Raw genomic sequence first — 14,259 nt, 5'->3', positions numbered from 1 at the left:
GAAGGAAGCGAGCGGATTTTTATGTGCTAAAACTTGAAAATATTTATTTTTTTAGGTTCTAAAAACAGCTGAAACATGTGACTAAAAGTCATTAAATTTTTAGTCAAAATGCCACACTAACCCCCTCTTTTTTTCATGTTCACACACAAATCTATTTTTTTCCCACGGTTTCATTTCGTAACATTGCGGGGGGGTAGTTTTTACGTAACGTGGATTCATCGTGTGGCGCAAATTGTTATGTATTGTACCGGATGTTTTTCAGTGCCGGATTGCTTATTTTTCTTCATTCCGATGTAACAAATGTTATACATAAATCTAAATGATATCGCGATCACTTAGAACGTCCTTCAGTTGAACATATTGGGGCTCCTATTATAACTCTTGTCTGGTGTTACGGAGGCTGCCCTACATGCTGGCAAGGGAAATGGGGAGTGGGGAATACAGCGGAGACCAACCAGACAACAGCGGTGGCGCCGAGAGTTACGACGTCGCGGGGGGAGGTGCTGCGCGCACCTCGTTCTACAACCTGCTTGTGTTTCTCATCGCGCTGGATTGGTCGCTTCCCGTTCCCTCACTTCCCTTACCAGCATGTAGACTGCCCGCCGTTTGTTTGTTTCCTGACAAATACTGGCGCACTTGAGAATGCTTTTCTGCATGAATTGATTGATTGTTCGAATTTGAAATTTTGGGTGCGTCACCACTCAGGCTATTTTGCACCCTTCGCATTATGCGGGGTCCAGCCCTTTACTATAACTAAGATACAAACTAATATAACATTACTGTAATGTTGAGGAATTAAAATATTCGTACTTGGATTAAAAGCTGAGGCTGTAATAATAATTCCCTTTATTACATTATTACATTACATACTGAATTTGCATTATCATATAATTTAGACAATTATCAACTATAAACAACAATCATACACAAATATACAGCTATTCAATACATGTAATAAGGGGGGAACCCCCGAAGTAAGCCCGCCTCCTCCCGCCTACATTCGAGGGTATGGTCTTATTGTCCTGGTTCCTAAAAATATACCAGGACGTCAGTTGCTCCGAATTTGACGGTTCCCCCGACTTTATTTCCTCTATTTATTACTATTTGCATTTTAAAATAGGTATAATAATAATAAATTGTAATGTTATACAGGGAATATATACATGATATAATTGATGTATACAATACTTTATGTGATATTATTTCTGTTCTGGAATCCAGAACAGATGACATGACATTACATTACATAACAATATTAATAATATTATTTTAACAACATCATGAAGAACATCTTCAATAACATTCTCGATAACGTTTCCCTGGCAGTGAGACAAGCATGCATAATATTGGAGTCGCAGAAGATTCCGTTCCGGCATTCCAGAGCGGTTTGATGTACAAGATTATTTTCCTCATCAAACCCACAGAACCCAACTCACAAGTCCAGAACCCCAGTCTGGCATACCAGAGCAGGGAGCCCAAAGAAAGGCCGCACTCAGCACACAGAAGAACAAAAGACAGGACAACACACACACATCCCTACAGAAGATTATACTGGTCATAGATTCAGACGCCAGAGCCTCGTTAGTCTGCAAAATGCAGTCCAGGGTGTAATACGTGGAAGTGAGGTTGACAATTGGGAGTACCATGTGGAAGTGTCATCCCTTATACTCCGTTCTGCATGAATTGCCTTGCCAAATGGTTTACAATACAACACGGGTAGGAGTGGCCGGCATGTTGTGGAGTCCCCAATCTATATAAAAATGGATGTGTGTGTGTTCGTTCTGGCATAACTCTCGAACGCCTGGAGTGGTTTCAAACAAACTTGGTACGCGTATCACTTGCAACCTGCAAAGAAATACCGTGGGGGGTAAGACACCCCGTGCACCCATGAGGGTGGGGGTGTAAGAGGGTGACATGTAAAAATAATGGAAAACGACCGATATTAGTTTGGAATCCATAGCTTTCGGGGTCGCTAAGATAAATAGTGACACTCCTAATGCCGTTCAACTCCAAGATACCACTGCCAACCCTAGGGGTGGGGGTGGGAAGGGGGTGACAAGTAAAAATAATGGAAAACAACCTATATTAGTGTGAAATCCATTGTTTTCGGGGTCGCTAAGATGAATAGTGACTCTCCCAATGCCGTTCAACTACAAGACACCACTGCCAACCGTAGGGGTTGGGTTGGGAAGGGGATGACATGTAAAACTAATCGATAACGACCGATATTAGTGTGGAATCCATAGTTTTCGGGGTCGCTAAGATAAATAGTGACCCTAAAAGTGACATGTAAAAATATTTGAAAACGAGCAATATTAGTGTGGAATTCACAGTTTTCAGGGTCGCTAAGATGAATAGTGACACTCCCAATCCTGTTAAACTCTACAACACCCCTAGGGGTGGGGGTGGGAAGGGAGTGACATATAAAACAACCGATATTAGTGTGGAATCCATAGTTTTTAGGCTTGCTAAGATGAATAGTGACACTCCAAATGCCGTTCAACTCCAAGTTCACTTTGCACTATAGTTAGAGTTCATTATTTTCCGGTCTAATAGAAGATTGTGATAAATAATTACTCGGGCAACGGCGGGCAATCAGCTAGTAGGATTATAATTTACTAATAAAGGTAAAAAAAAAAAAAGGTAAAGTGTTCCCCTGTGCTTAGCACCACGCCATGAAGGCGTATAGGGGGTGTGGGGGTAACGACCCACACTTTCTTGATCCGGCCATGAGTGGGGGTGATGTGATCAGCATCACGCCCTTGACCGCCTTTACCCCCCAGGTTTTCCCCAGGTACACATGTTATTCGACGCTGGGTGGGCGCCGGAGCCGCTTCCAACGTTAGAAAAGTTCCCGGATTTGAACCGGCCTGGGATCGAACCCGGGACCTTGAGCATGGTAGTCAGACGCGTTACCGACTGAGCCACCGCGATAATTTACTAATATACCGCATATTTTGTCTATTTTATGCATCATCTCCAAAATATATATTTTCAAAAAGTATTTGGAAACTTTATTTTTTCTGAAATGTCTAAAATAATTACATTTTATGTTCTTTCCCTAGAAATATGGGATTTATGTGCTAAAGGTAAAATTATGAATGTTTATGTGAAATAAGCCTTTGCAAATTTCATTGCAGTCATTATGTTTGGCATTCCTACCGAGTATGGCCAATTTCAGAAGTCTTGAAGTAAAATATCTTCTTACTTTATAACGAGCTTCCTAATGATAGGGTAATTTAAGGGAGTAGTTTCTCTCCCTTTACTAGCACCAAGGGCGCGCGAAAGGGTGAGATATCTGTGAAACATTCGAATGATGGAATTGCAGCGATATATTTTATTACAAATAATATGGTTGCCTGCGATTTACAAGATGTTAGTTACATCAATTTAACTGCCATGTCCGACAAAATAACGAGAGAACGTTTTCGCAAGACACACTTGAATCATGTTCACTGCCGTGTGGGGGGCGGAAACATTTTGGTTGGGCCGGAATAGGGTAGGAAATATTAATAATTCTGACGTTCAAGAATAAAATAGAAATTCGAAAATTTCCCAATGCGGTAAAAATCTTGAATTGTACGCACTGTTTCCCCTTCAAGTGATTGTTTTTGCACATATGGAATAAAGACTGTTAATTCCAGTGCAGAAAATATCAAGAATTAACCTGGTGCAGGGTTCGAATCCGATCTCGGCATGGGTGTTAGTTGTGAGTACCCGTTTCATCAATTACATCATCTTCGTGATTAGTGTAAAAAAATCACAGTAATTCTAACTTCAAAATTTGTATTTATAGCTTCATTGTTTGACCCCACATAGATAGAAAGACAAAATCAATCAAATTAGTTTTATCTTCATTTGTAAAAAAAAATTAGACCTTCAAATTTGCTACTTTCGAGATATCGACAGGTTAATTTTTATCGATTGTTCTCTAGCGGGAAGAAAGACGGACCAGCTTATCAAGTTGCATATGGTAAGGTTGAGCCATTATTTGCTAGGTCAGAACTTTGTATTTATACTCACGTTTTTTTATATACCAACAATGTAACTACAGGGGAAGGGGGGGCATGAAATGATCCCCCATTTTTTTTGTTTGTTTGTTTTGGGGATCTGAGATGAGGAATCACGTCATGCGTGTCAATAGTAGTTGCAGCAGTCATTGGAAAAGTCGCGTGATGAAAACTGAAGCGTAAATTCAAGATGCTGCCGTTAGGGGGCTAGAGTAGACGATATGGCGGACAAAGGAAAACTTACGACGCAACAGCGATTAGCAACTGTGCTATTTCGTATAAAAGCTTACCGCTTTTATTGGAGATCGAATCTCAGGCTATGTGAGAGCCTGGTGCGTGAGGTATTGGTTGCGAGAGGTACACTTATAGCTTGGGTAACACCCCTGAAAAACAACGGTAACATATAAACCAGCTAAGTGGGCTCGCCCCTGTGAAATGTGGGAACACTTAAACACTTCGGTTGGCTGGTCTGGCAGGGTTTATCTGAATCATAGAAAGGCAATAAAGGAACGTTCGTTTACCTGTATAACTCGATGTGAAGATGGTCTCTGCCGATTTGTAGATAAATCACTCCTGAAAATGAAACTAGAATAACGCACTACTCCTCGCTGTAATTCATTTTGTATCGAGCGATAATCCGACTATGAGTCGGAGGCAACAATTGTTCACGCAATATCTTTCGAACCAACACTGGGCTGAGAAATGATCTCTCAAATTATTTATGGTGGATTCGAATTTCCGATCATTAAAACCGTTGGCGAGTCGGCGTCTGCCGTTAACGGTGCTTATAGCATAAAGCTGTGTTTGCTTATTTTACGAATGATTTCCCGTAGAATTCATGTTAGCGGAGTTTTCAAGATCCGCTGAAGATTGCCAGTGGAATTTGCTTCCAGAGCTCCGGCCGGACCCCTTTGGTGAAGTAATTAGCTTATTGAGTTATGATGCCAGAGGTCCCGGGTTCGAGTCACGCCTTCAGCGTAATACGATTTGTGTCTCAAACAAAAATCATACTTGTGACTCAGAGGCGTTTTTCTGCACTTTTCCATACTCGGTGAGTCCCCTCTAGAAAAACGATCTACAAACTGCATGAAAACTTCCAAATGGAAGGAGCGGTATTACAAGGTAACCAAAAAAGTTCTTGCCGTTTTAGAGCAGTGATAAACAAAGAGCAATACAGTGGACGGTACGTACCTTTAGGTTTGGAAGTAATATCCATCAGCATCTAACACCTTTTGCCAACGTTCCTACAGCTGCACAATACCCTGGTGATAAAACTCGGCGGGCTTGGATGCAAAGAAGTCCGTGAGTGCGTTCCGCAGGTCTCCCTCATTTGCGAAGGATCTCCCACGGAGGTGGTTGTCGAGGGAATAAAAGAGGTGGTAATCTGTTGGTGCAAGGTCCGGTGAATATGGTGGATGGCACAGTGTCTTCCAGCCAAGTTGCTGAAGGGTCTCCCGGGTCCTCTTTGCCACATGTGGATTGGCATTGTCGTGCAGAAACAGCAAGCACACCCTTGCGATTCACCAATGCCGCTTCTTCTGCCGCAATGCACAGTACACCCTTTGCAACTGCTGAGAGTAGAGGTCAGCAGTGATGGTCTGACCAGGTGGAAGGAGCTCGTAATGCACCACTTGCCGACAATTCCATCATACAGAGAGCATAACCGTTCGTGGCTGCAGTAGTGGTCTTGAGGTGTGAGGTACAGGGTCACGTGGCGACAACCAATGGCTGGTACGCTTGGGAGTGTCATAGAGGACCCACTTTTCGTCACCAGTGAGCAAGCGATCAAATATGGGTGTGTTCAGGTGCCGAGTGAGCAAGGACAAATAGGCTGTCACCCATTGTTCCTTGTTGGCTGCCGACAATGTGTGGGGTACCCACTTGATTAACTTGTAGGACTTCCCTATCCCATGCAGGTGCAGTCTGACTGTTTCAGCGGAAACAGGGAACCTTTCTGCAAGTTCATCACACGTTAGACCACTGTCCTCCTCGATGGCTGCTCCCAGTGCCTCGTCATCCGACACATGTGGTCGTCCACTGCGAGGTTCATCCGAAAGGCTCACATCTCCCGAACGGAATTTCTGGAACCAATGCCTGGCAGTGCGTTCGTTCACGGCATTCTCCCCAAATGCCTGGAAAATGCGGCGACTTGATGCGGCAGCTGACAGGCCCACTTTAAAGTCATACAACAAACACACGCGAACAAGCTGTTTCGATACCTCCATTTGTCTTCGACACTGGACGAGCCATGACTGCTGTGTATGCGCAACGTGCCTGTATTACTGACTGTCGATGGCCAGACTAACTCCCGATGATTTGGCAGGCACGTGCGTCATTTCGTTTCCTCTCTGTGAGCGCATGATTAATGAGACGTCGAAAACGGGAAGAACGTTTTTGTAGAATCGAAGCGTGATCGTCCCAAACCTGTTCGTTCGCCTGAGGATATTGAGTTGCTATACAGAGGAGTCCAGGCAAATGGGATAGCAAAACGGCAATAGAACTAGGGATATCAAGACGTTCTGTTCAACGAATTCTTAAAAGATCTCCATATGTATCCATACAAGATTACCGTGGTGCAAAAAGCATACAAATGAAAACGAACAACAGAGAATGGAATTCGTTCATTGGGCTGAGGATAACAACGCAACTTTTAACAACGTTTGGTTTTCTGATAAGGCACACTTTCATTTGGATGGAGTGGTTAACAAACAAAATGTGCGCTTTTGGGCAACTGAGAATCAATGACTGCTTCATGAAAAAGTTAGCCAAGCGTGCAGTGAAATTATGGAAGTTGTGTGCCGTAGGGTAACTGGTAACATTTGTGTTCGTTCGACTGAGGTTACCAATAACAACGGTGCTCATATTCAGCATGCATTGAAGTAGTACATTTTTCCAAAGTGTAACCTTTTTTGTGACATATGTTTCATTGAAAGCTTCTTTATAATATAGTTTCTATCCAAGAACAAAATGGGGGATCATATCGTGCACCACACTTTAGAAGGATGCCATAACCAAGGACGCCCGCCAAGCAGGACTGAAGGGGCAATTTCCCTCCTTGATATATCCGGAAAAGTTCATGAAATTGGAATGGTGAATTTGTAGCGATATTTTATCATAAATAATATTGTTTCTGTGATTTACAAGCATTTAACTGCAATGTCCAACAAAATAACGACAGAACGTTTTTACAAGAGACATTTGAATCACGTTGACTGTCGTAATTAGAGGTGTGCGGGACGGATTTGGGAAGTTTTTGTTTTTAAAACTCTAACTCCAGCGTTTGGGACTAAAAAAATCGCCATTATCTCACATTCTACCAGTGACGTGCACTGAGGAGTAGTTAGTCTAGCTGAGATAGATCAACCAATCTCACATCTCTAATTATTTTCAAATCACAATATTTTATTATTTATTATCTTGTTGAAGCCACAGTTTACATACAACACGTCTTTTATCACGCGCTTCTTGTCCCTCGGTGAGCCCAGCGGGAAAGACTCGAAAGGCTACTCTAGCTGGCTTTTCCACCGCCTCACCAGTTCCAGATAGAAACGGCCGCCAGAAGGAAAGATAAGATTTCTGCTTCTACCTCCCTTTCCTCCTCGACCCCGCTGCAATGGTTGGAAGGTTGTACAGTGTCTCTCAAAAGTTTTAGGACAACAACATTTTAAACTAGGCAACCCAAATTACGCAACGAGCTGGTGGGTTGCGTGTGGAGTTAGGCTCAATTTCAGGCTTGCCATATACACAATAGATATTTATGAAATACGCGAAAGAAATAAAATCAAGTTTTGTTGTATAAAACTCAGTATAAATATCAGTAGGGTAAGGACGGGGCAAACGGACACCCTAAGGATATATTGCAAAATAACTATCAAACTGTTTATTGAAAAATTACAATTATGGTCGATATAGAAAGTGTGAACATTGAGCTAACAAATAGTACAATGTATAATTCAAAATAATGAACGTTGTCCTCCAAATTGTTAAATGAATCAGTGTGTGTAGCAGTGTCCGTTTGCCCCACTATGGCGGGGCAAACGGACATGTGAGAGGGGCAAATGGACACTAGCTCATTTATGGACTGTCATGTCTCTCAGAAGAAGAACACACAAAGTATGGGTCATTTCCATTCGCAACGCACTTTACGTGGAACCAGACAGAACACACTAAGCACTGCACCCGTGTTGACCCTGCATGTACACAACGTTGCATACACGGCACACATCTTTTGCGGTGCGTTTAACATGCTTTCCCAGTCTTGTTGTTTGATTAGCTGCAGTCAGTTTTTCTCTTTGAGGCGAGCGATAAAAGAAGGATCTGTTAATAAGTGCGATTCCCCCGTTTTTCGTTTCCTGCTCGAGGTCCCAGAAGTGGATGTCAAGGGGTTGAGATCTTGTCATCTTCCTTGGGATGAGGCATCGTCTGTCGCTAAAGGTTCTGGTGATCGCTGATCTTGACCATTCACTTCATGGACAGTTCCAGGAATAAATGCGTGCTCAGGCAGGCGTTGTGGATTAAATGGATGAAACCCATTTACTGCATTCCCCACTGTGGCCGCACGATTCCAAGCCTCTGCAAAAATGCCACCAAAGGCCACTTTATTGATACCTTTCCCCGGATTTCTTCGCACGTAAACTCTACAGCCGTCGTTGTAAAATGTTTTAAGTGGCCCAAAGAACGAAACGTCGAGCGGCTGAAGTTTGTGTGTGCTGTGTGGAGGTAAACACAGAAGGTACATGTCATTGGCTAATGCCTTCTCCAGAGTTGGGGATCTGAACAATGCGATCCGTGTCCATCAAGAATGAGCACTACAGGAGCAGGGGGTTTGACACTAATAAAATGAGCAAACTATTCCCATTGCATGTAGCCACTATCCGAAAGAACTATTTTCGTCCCAGGAGGCATGCCAATTTCATAGTTCTCGTTATATCTTTAACCCTTCATGATAACAAAAGGAGGCACATAGTGGCTAGTTGCAGGTACACATGCTATAACACTGATTGTTTCTCCCCTTTCACAATTCGTTTGGCTCACGACTTCTCTTGCCCCGCATTGATATGACTCGTTTTGGTTTGTAGATCAGTTACAAGCCTGTCACGTCACAGTTGTATATGTTGGCAGGTTTGTCCCACATATTGTGTTCGTCTAGCAACGTTGATAAATTATTGTAAAAGATGTTAACACTTGCCTTAGATAATCCTTTAGCGCGAGCATATGACAAAACCTCTGCAACACGCAAGCTGAGTTACTTGTGACGAGCTAAAAATCCTTGTATCCAGTCCTTCCCTGCCATTTGTAGATCATTAAAGAAATGTGGCACACCATTTGTAAATGCATACCGATATACCAAACTGCGGAGTTCCTTATAGGCCAGACCATATCCTATAGAATCAAGTTTCAGAAGGTGCTCCACCAGTTGTACCTCCACTGCATTTGAAAGCGTAGTGTGCTGGCCAAATTTCGGAATTTGCACGTTGCTACTCACTCGTCTCTGTAAAGTGATCCGCGGAACAGACAATGTTCTTTCGGCTGTAGCTAGAGGCATGCGATCTTGTACTGCATTAACAGTCCTCTGCATATTGCCATCTGTCCAGGAACAGCGGTCTGTGGATCGTTCACGATGTCGCACTATCCTGTAACAAGGACACATTATTTTAGAAAGGCATACATCTGAAGGGTAAAACATGCATTACATACAATTCACACATGCCCTTTCGTCTTTGAGTTAAATGTAGATTAGTTGCTGAATTACATAATACCTTATAGTATTTAAATGATATGCACTTTATGCATGTCCGTTTGCCCCAACACAAGCCTGTCCGTTCGCCCCGCCTGTAGCCTTGGGCTTTACATTTTCGAAAAAGCCCACCAGATGGCAGCAGCATGTTGACACAGGCTGTGTATGTCGAGGAGGCAATGACATATCGACACTACAAAGCGCAACTTTGGCGGGACCATCATAATCCAAGCAATCCTTATGTTCCGCACACAGATTTTTACTGTTTAGGTTTTTGCTAGTACAAATATCCTTACCTGGTCAGGTTTTACGGCTGGATTGGCGTTCTTCTTCAAGATTTCAACCGATGTTCAACACACCTTCTCGCCAACATTCTGCTTCAAATCACAACGCCAACCGATGCACTATTGCAAACTTCAAAGCCAAATTATTCGTATTTTTCTTAGGGACTGTCCGTTTGCCCCGGTGTCCGTTTGCCCCGTCCTTACCCTATTACTTTTGTCGCAAATAAGAATTACTTTCTGAAAGAGAGAAAATCGATTTTCTAATATTTCATCGCTGATGAGTCTACACATAGGACAAGAGGAGAAAGGAAACGAAAGGGGACACCAAATGAAAGAAGTAAAGAGAGTGCGAAATGGGAAGAGGAAAAGTAAAGGAGGGAAGAAAAATAGAACAGATGTAGATAGAAGTAATGAGGAAAAAGCGAAAAGGTGTGAGGAAAATGGAGAAAAGAGGAGGGAAACGAAATGAGAGGAGAGGAGGAGACGAGAAGAGAGGAGTTGAGAGTAGAGTAAATGAAAGAAAACGAGAAGAACGAAAAGAAGAGGAGAAGTGTGCAGTGGAGTCGGAAATCTAAGACAGGAGAAGAGATAAGAGTAGTGGAGAAGATTGGGATTGAGACAAGACTCTAGATCAGGAGGGAAAGCGATATGACATATAAACAGAGAAGAATAAGGGGAGACAAGAAGGAAACGGAGAGGAGAAGGAGAGAAGAGGTATTTGCAGAAAATATCGTCTCGGCGTCAAGAATTGATGCATTGATCAAATTATCGATATTCAATAATATTTTAAAATGTATTGCAGGATGTATTATTTCGGTGCGAAATGCCTTTTGACTGAGTTCAGAGCAAGATAAAATCTTCCATGTAAGATCTTTGATTTTACCTGCGATTATACCACTAAAAACATGAATGTATTTTTCATATTTATAATAATTATCCAATTTTTCTCCACTTCTCAGTTCGTTTAAATGGAGGTTTTGTTATTTAACATTTCTCCTCCCCCATCGTTAGTTTCAAACATAATCATTCCGATTCACATTGCGTGGACAATGAACACAATGGGATGTTTGTAAAACTTACGAAAATGTTCTGCCATCGGAGGGGTTTGAACCTACGACCATCAGGTTGAGAATCATTAACGCTAACCACTATTTTTTTTAAAAAAAAGGAAATACCCCCTACACGGAGGTATCCCCACCGTTCACACTTTTTCTCACTTTTACACTTTTCAATTCTTACATTTTCTTTGTTTCTTATCAACTGGACGAACACAAATACCCATGCCTTACCCGGGACTCGAACCCAGAACCCCTGGCGTTGTAGCGCGCTCTGCTAACCACTTCGCCACTGAGGTCGACATTCACCAACATCTTTCGTTCTTGAGTGTAGCTAGGAGGAGCTGACCAATGTGAAATGTAGATGCAACTCTCCTCCTACATGTAATGTGCAAAGATTACTTGTTTGTAACAAAGAAAAAACAAAGGTAGTACGGATTGGCGCAACTATTTAATGGAGAATTGCAAATGATGAATACTTTTCATTCGATAATTGCGGACGGAGGTATCCTTGCACTGAACTCGAGTGGGAAATGGTGTAAAATTAGTATGTTTTGAATTGCCACAAATATAAATAGTTAATTCATTAATATTTGTCAATGTCTTTGAAGCAGTACACAATTATCGTCAGAGTATCATAATTCAGGATCTTATACGTGAAAATATCCCTTTGATCATGTGTCAATTCATTTATTTGTTTAATTTATTTTTAGTAAATTCCAGATGCAGAACAATGTAGCCACTTTACACTGCTATTACAAATAATGTTACAATGCTCTTGTTTAATAAGAGGAGAATTTAAAAAATAGAACACCTCGTAGGGAGACTCGAATCTGGGACCTCTAGATGTCCAGTTGAGAACTCTAATCTCCACCCCACGCCTTTACCTTTCGCCGAAACAACAATTTTTATATATTTAGTCACTCCAATATTGTAAATGTCGTTGGATATTCATGTAGTTGAACTTTTACTTTAATTTTGAATTGCTTTTCTTGTATTAGCAGCTATCTTCGAGAAGAAAAATTTGAAGTGATGAAGAAAAACTAGAATATTGGTAGCTATTGTTCCATTTTATCTTCCCTCCTTTACTTTTCCTCTTCCCATTTCGAACTCTCTCTTCTTCTGTCATTTGTTGTCCCCTTTCGTTTCCTCTCTCCTCTTGTCCTATGTGTAGACTCATCAGCGATGAAATACTAGAACATCGATTTTTCTCTCTTTCAGAAAGTAATTCTTATTTGCGACAAATGTAATACTGGTATTTATTTAGGGTTTTATACAACAAAACTTGATTTTATTCCTTTCGCGTATTTCAGAAATATCTATTGTGTATATGGCAACCCTGAAATTGAACCTAACTCTACACGCAACCCACCAGCGCCTTGCGTAATTTGGGTTGCCTAGTTTAAAATGTCGTTGTCCTAAAACTTTTGAGAGACGCTGTACGTAGTTTACGGTACCCGGTCCATATGCTATATGAACAGATAGGGGGATTGTTTTCCCCTCGATTCCTTTATACATCCTCTGGAGAACTCAGGGGAGAAATGTCTGCAGTACTTACGTTCTCTCTATTTATACCACAACTTTATACATGTTGTACAGTGTCTCTCAAAAGTTTTAGGACAACGACATTTTAAACTAGGCAACCCAAATTACGTAAGGCGCTGGTGGGTTGCGTGTAGAGTTAGGCTCAATTTCAGTGTTGCTATATGCACAATAGATATTTATGAAACACGCGAAAGGAATAAAATCAAGTATTATTGTATAAAACTCTAAATAAAAAAAAATATCAGTATTACATTTGTTGCAAATAAGAAATACTTCCTGAAATAAAGAAAATCGAGGTTCTAGTAATTCATCGCTGATGAGTCTACACAAAGGAAAAGAGGAGAGAGAAAACGAAAGGGGACAACAAATGAGAGGAGAAAAGAGAGAGCGAAAGGGGAAGAGAAATAGTAAAGAGAGAAGAAAAGATAGGACAGATGTGGATAGGAGAAGTAATGAGGAGAATGTGAAAAGATGCGAGGAGAAATAGGGAAAATGGAGCAAAGAGGAGAAAAGAGGAGGGAAAGAGATGAGAGGAGAGGAGAAGAGGAGGTTTTAGAGAAGAGGAGGAGACGAGAAGAGAGGAGTTAAGAGTACAGTAAAATAGAGAACATGAGAAGAACGAAAAGAAGAGGAGAAGAGTGCAGTGGAGTCGGAAATCTAAGACAGAAGAGGAGATAAGAGGAGTGGAGAAGAATGGGCTGGAGAAAAGAGGCGAGAACAGGAGGGAAGGCGATATGACATATAAGCAGAGGAGAAGAAGGGGGAGAGAAGAAGGAGAAGGAGAGGAGAATGAGAGAAGAGAAAGAAGACAAGATGAGAGATGAGGTATTTGTAGAAAATTTCGTCTCAGCATCAAGGATTGATGCATTGATCAAAATATCGACATGAAACATTCAATAATATTTTAAAATAAATTGGAGAATGTATTAGATCGGTGCGAAATGCCTTTTGGCTGAGTTCAGAGCGAGATAAAATCTGCCACGTAAGATCTTTGATTCTACCTGCGATTATATCACTAAAAACATGAATGTAATTTTCATATTTATAAGAATTATCCAATTTTTCTCCACTTCTCAGTTTGTTGAAATTGAGGTTTTGTTATTTAACATTTCTCCTCCCCCCATCGTTAATTCCAAACAGATTCATTCCGTTTCATACTGCGTTGACAATGAACACAATGGGGTATGTCTAAAACTTAACGAAAATTTTCTGCCACCGGAATGGTTTGAACTACGACCATCAGTTTGACAATCTGCAACGGTAAACACTACCCTACAAACTTTCGTTCTTGAGAATAGCTAAAAGGAGCTGATCAGTGAAATGTAGACGAAACTCTCCTCCTACATGTAATGTGCAAGGAATACTTGTTTGTAACAACGAAAACGAAGTTTGTACGAATCGGCGTAAACATTTAATGGAGAATTGCACATGATGAAAACTTTCCATTCGATATTTGCGGAGGTATAATTGCATTGAACTGGAGTGGGTAAAGGAGTACAATTAGTATGTCCTGAAGTACCACAAATATCGTAACGTACTCTGAGTACGTGTGATCGAACCAAGAACCTTAACCATTGAGGGGGGTGATGTAGCTCGTTAATCATTCATCCTCATTTGAGCACTCGCCC

The 14,259-nt window shown here is 41.4% G+C and overlaps 1 long non-coding RNA gene across 1 annotated transcript in view; it reads left to right on the top strand.

Moving 5' to 3' along the window:
• LOC145979732 (uncharacterized) overlaps positions 1-14,259 on the top strand; it is a 43,593-nt gene that overhangs the window by 12,477 nt on the left and 16,857 nt on the right. The gene's annotated exons all lie outside the window — the stretch shown is intronic.

This window comes from Lepisma saccharinum, chromosome 26, assembly GCF_977018435.1.
Source record: "Lepisma saccharinum chromosome 26, izLepSacc3.1, whole genome shotgun sequence".
In the NCBI taxonomy this organism is placed as follows: Eukaryota; Metazoa; Arthropoda; class Insecta; order Zygentoma; family Lepismatidae; genus Lepisma; species Lepisma saccharinum.
The sequence above is the reverse complement of the archived record's forward strand: the minus strand, read 5'-3'. Positions and strand labels throughout refer to the sequence as shown.